This window comes from Terrapene carolina, unplaced genomic scaffold (assembly GCF_002925995.2).
Source record: "Terrapene carolina triunguis isolate 2854851 unplaced genomic scaffold, T_m_triunguis-2.0 Scaffold67, whole genome shotgun sequence".
NCBI classification, from domain to species: Eukaryota; Metazoa; Chordata; order Testudines; family Emydidae; genus Terrapene; species Terrapene triunguis.
In genome coordinates this window covers 45,101,041-45,106,475 of record NW_020664418.1, presented here as the reverse complement: position 1 = coordinate 45,106,475, position 5,435 = coordinate 45,101,041, and positions in this window count along the sequence as shown.

Here is a 5,435-nt window from a genome sequence, read left to right as displayed (position 1 = left end):
GCCCCGCCAAACCAAAAACAGAAACAACCCCGCCCGAGCGCCGCCCCGCTGAACCAAAGACAACAACAACAAAAAAACCCCAAGAGCCACCCCGCCGAAACAAAAAAACCCCAAAACCCCAAGCGCCACCCCTCCGAAACAAAAAACAAACAAACAAAAAAACCCGAGCGCCGCCCCGCCACCCCAAGTTTGGCCGCCCCTTACAAGGTGCCGCCCCAAGCACGTGCTTGGTCGGCTGGTGCCTGGAGCCGGCCCTGTTTGAAAAGATCCCAGTATTTTTCCCACTTGTTTTCTTCAAGATCTTTAAGAGCCTCAAACCTGTTCTTGACCTCTATCTGGTACTCTTTTCATATCCTGTAATCTTGTCGTTTCTGTGTATTGAGTAATCTGAGTCTGTGTTCTTTCTTTTTGAGCACTTTAAACTTCAATTTGCTGTTTGCTTTCAGCAAGTAGTGATCACTTCCTATATCTGCTCCTCTGAATACTCGTGTCTAACACTGATGTTTTCCACCTCTAACACAGATATAGTCCATTTCATTGTGTGTACGCCCATCTGGTGAAATCCATGTCTTTTTGTGTGTGTTTTTATGTTGGAAGAAAGAATTGCAGATGCCAAGATTGTTTTCTGCACAAAATTCAAGTAGTCTTGTGCCATTGTTCCAGTTGTCTGTGAGCTGATGACTGTTTCCCAACTTCTTCTTTCATTTCCAATCTGGGCATTAAAATCTCCCATAACCAGGACAAGATCGTGGTTTGGTATTTCTTTCATGACATCATTCAATTCTGTATAGAATTGCTCTTTGTCCTCTTCATCTGCATCGTTTGTTGGAGCATATGCCTGGACTATGTTTCACTTAATGTGCCGAGAGTGGAATCTAGCTGCCAGTAGCTTATTTGATATTGGCTGCCAATTCAGAAGGGATTTCTTTGCAGTGCTATTCCTGATGATTCCTACACCTCTGTCATGTTCGGTTCCCCCTGAATAGAACATTGTTTTTTCTCCAGATGTTATCGTACCTTGATCTTTCCATCTAACTTCACAAAGTCTTAGGATGTCAATTTTAGCTCTGTCCATTTCTCTGATTACCTGTGCTAATTTTCCTGCACTATTTAGAGTTTGTACATTCCAGGTAGCTATGGATGTACTCGTTTTGTCCGTCAGAATTTGGACCATCGAGTGGGTGACTTCCCGATGGATTTGATCATCCACGGTCATATGTAGAGGAAGTTAACTGGATAAGATCTGGCCAGAGGGAATGCATTAGAAAATTGGTAGCATGGAAAGCGCACTGTTAGAATTAATGCATTGCCCTCAGTCTTTATTTTGCCTACCAGGACTGCTCAGCTGAAGTGCCAAGTATTAGTGTTATAGCAGGACAAAATATCTGGAGGAGAAGTAGAAAGAGGAAGAAGAAATTTCAGAGCAATCTAACAAGTCATGCCAGTGGGTCACCCCCGATGGAGTGAAAACAAAACAATGTTTATTTCACACCATAAAGGGAGATGGTCTATTTATATGCCATGGTTGGGAGAGTATTTTAGTCATAACTGGTTTGTTCTTTGTGTGAATTTATGGATATTGGGGGGATGTGTTTAAGGCAGATGTTTTGCATGCTACTCATTCTTTTAAAAGGTTGCTTGGAAATAACATGAATATAGGGCATGAGCTGGTGACACAGAAAGGATGGGCAGAAATAATGCACTTTGACCAGCCCCATGCGTGTGTAGCCTCCCCTAATAACGCCACCCATAAGAACAAAAACTTTTTCCACCGTCAAAAGAGATCCAAAAACATTTATTGATCCCCTTGTGACAAAGGCAAGAATGATCACCCCCATTTTACTCATAGGGAACATGAGACACAGAAGGACAAATGCAGTCCTGGCGTAAGCAGCCACAACTCCCCTCAGCTCAACAGGAGTCCTATCTATTTTTGCCAGTGCTTGAATTTCATCCAGAGAGGTTGGGGCTGGGTCAGGGGGAGTCAAAGGTATCCAATGGGGTCAAACTAATTGATTCACCCAAAGCCAGACGGTAAGTCTGAGGCAGAGCCAGGATTCAAACTCAGGTGGTTTTGGTTCTCAACCCTACGCTCAGTGCAATAAGACCAGGCTGCCATTTAGATGGTGAAAAATGGGCAAGCTCGCAATTGTTCATAGATGTGTCAGAAGTAGATGCAACAGGAAGAGACTATTAAAATAAAGGCCACACCACTCTTGACTCACCCGATTGCGTCCAACCACCGCAGCAATATTTACGGAGGTCTGCAATACCTCCGGCATAGCCTGACGTGTTAAGGATGACAGCTTCAGCTCTGGATTCATTTTGTTGTTTTGCATTGTTGCAGAGCCCCGTCTCTCAACACTTTTCTCCCGTCTCCTCTCGGGCATCCGGCACTAGCTCCTTTGCCTTCCTGGTGCTGGGTCACACGCCGTTTGCTCTTCACGCGCGGCCACCAGTGAGACCTGAACACACCTTTGTGCATCAGTTTTGTCTGCCCAGGCCATGAGGGTGAGCTCACTGGTGGGCGGTTCCCTGTCACCTCAAGGGACGGTGCATTGCCATGGCTGTCTCAGGGCCTAATCTGTGCCTCAAGGGCTGCTGGGATTAGATCCAACTACCTCAGGGAGGCATTTTCACCATGTTTTCCACTCTCATTTAAATCTTACTGAGCTGGATTTTTGCCTGCAATTGGTTCTTGCATCCTGGGTACTCAGGTCACAGCTCCTGTGCGGTTTTCCAGGTTCACTTGCTTTGTATCCAGGGGAATGGACAGGAAGCCCCTAAATCCTGCCTCACACTCTCAGTGGTGATGGGGAACTTTGATGGCAATGCCTGGAAGCAAATCTGGCATAAAAGCCTGGCCCACCGGCTGACTAGGGAATCGACTGTAGGATAAAATTAGTTTAACTTCAGTGTAGCTATGCCGATTTACATCAGCTGGAAACCAGGCTGCGTCTAATGGAGGTGACACCATTCTGGGTCAAGAGACCGTGTTGGACATCAACTTATATGGTCCATTGTTCTTCCTACACTTATTCTTTCACCCCACTGATGTACCAGCATCTATTGTAATAGTTCTATGACTGAAGGCAAAAGTTTCCCTACTCCCCCAACAAAACAAATCGTGTTCTAAAGGTAAGAAGATGCAATGAAACAACATAGATATGGCTATGATGCTAGTAGTAAAACACGAGACAGTCTAATCTCAGTCCTAAATGCAAAGCAACCATTTGGTTTTCAAAATAGCCCTTTATAATTTACATCATGTTTATCTAACTAAGCAACAGATCGAGTCAAAATAATCTTCTTTCAACCAAATCACAAGCACTGAGCTATGCTTTCTGAAGACTAGGAGAGGCCTTCTCTTTGGTGTTCTGGTGCCCACAAATATTTTGTGAAGTAGGTAGGGAAAGAATAAAATAGCAAAATTTTTTGACGTCTCACATACTGAAGGAGTCTTTAATTCCCTCCTCCCAGCCCTTGTCTTTGCTAGCACCAGGCTCTGGGGAAGTGGGAGCATGAATGGAAGTGAATTTTGTCCTTGGGATGGGATAACCGCTCTTTTAAAATATGGAGCACACGATGAAAAAACCTTGATAACTCGTGTTATAAACCAATCAAAGTGGCCCATGAAGCTACAGCAAACACGATTTGGAAGTTTGGAACCATTTCCTGGATTGATCCAGCAATCTAGACCAGGGCATTATTTTGCCTGCAAAGAGCTAGCTGCATATTATCTGCAGGCAAATACATATTATATATAGAAAGAGATTATGTTGCTATAGATTTTAGCCTTATCCACCTCACAGTGGTAAGAGGCATTGTAGGCAGGTACACACAGTGTTGTAAGCAGTGGATGCCTACTAAGGATCTTAGGATCCTAAAATATGCTTTTTCCTTCAGCTCCTCTTCGTTCTTATTCATGATCACATCTGCTCTGGGCCCAGTGCCCAACAATTTTCCATTAACGCCTCAGTACACACAGACTTGCACAGCTGAACAGTTTACAATGCAACATGCCCAATGCCATTACCTCTTCTCCCTCCCCAGATCAAGCTGCTGCAAACATTCCTGGTTGCAGGGATAATCATTTGACTTTGTAACATTATTAGTGAGCAGCACCAGACAGCTCACCCGTCTCAGGTTTTCCCATAGGAGAATGTTGCCTGCTGCAATCATGCAATTAGAAAAAAATCACAGACTAAATTAGGTAAACAAATAGACTTAAAGAAGATACCCTCTCAGGCCCTGATCTTGCAAACACTTCCTGCTTAACTCTAGGCACGTGATCAGTCCCAATTGACTTCACCTTAAAGTTAAGCATGTGCTTAAGTTGCTGCTGGATCAGGGCCTCAATGTCTAATTGCAAAATAAGAGGCACGTCTCCCAATTACGTCAGCAGTAATAAATTGTTATTAACACCACTTTTAAAAAAAAAATCCCTCTAAAATGCGTCTTTGAAAATAGCAATGGGGCAGAAACCAAGCAGTAAGTCCACTTGGGACAGAGAGTGATCCCGGAATGGTTTGTTCTTGGACAACACATTATTCCTGCCTTATGAAACGCAAACATTACAGGGAGATTTGAAAGAGATTTATCTGCCTTGTACTAAGCAAGGGATTTTGTTTCATGTGTATGTGCTTGTCTTTGCACAGCTACTCTTTCTAGCTAGTAAATATATATTATTTATTTTCTTCCCCTTCTGGGCCTAACCCATCCCTTCCTGGCCTAATTCAGTTTTCTTTTTACTGCTACCTTTCCCATTTCAAGGCCTAGCCCTGTCCTCTGGGGGCGGGGTGTGAAGGTATAATTTCCCCCTACATTATGATTTTATGACTGTCCTTGTAAATTGGCGCTCCAGTAAATAAAACACTTAAAAGCCAAGTACTCGTCCATTGGGCTCCATGATCCCACCCTGCACTGGGATTTGTCTATTTCCGCTCCTAGGTGGGGGTAATGAACACAAGAGGAAACACTGTGGCCTGCAATAATAAAGTACGAGTCCCTGCTTTCATTTACCGGGAGGGGAGTAAGGAGGTCTTGGGAGGCAGCTAGGCATGTCAGAGAGAGAGCGAACACAAGGAGTCCGGTGGCACCTTAAAGACTAACAGATTTATTTGGGCATAAGCTTTTGTGAGTAAAAAAAGCTCACTTCTTCAGATGCATCAGAGAGAGAGAAACCCACCCAGTTTTAAATGATTATATTACACACGTTAATGACGGCCCTTTCCCCCCCACTCCCTGCCTCGTTAACGAAGGCCCCAGCCTGGCCACCGAGCGCGCTCAGTGCCCCCACTCGCCAGCCCCATAAGGCAGAGTGATAGAAAGAGTGACAATAATTCATTTCAGGGCAAAATAGTTACACTGTAAGGGAGCCGTTTTGAGGCGGTGCCCCATGGGAGCGGTGCCCTGATTAGCGCTGACTGCAGCTC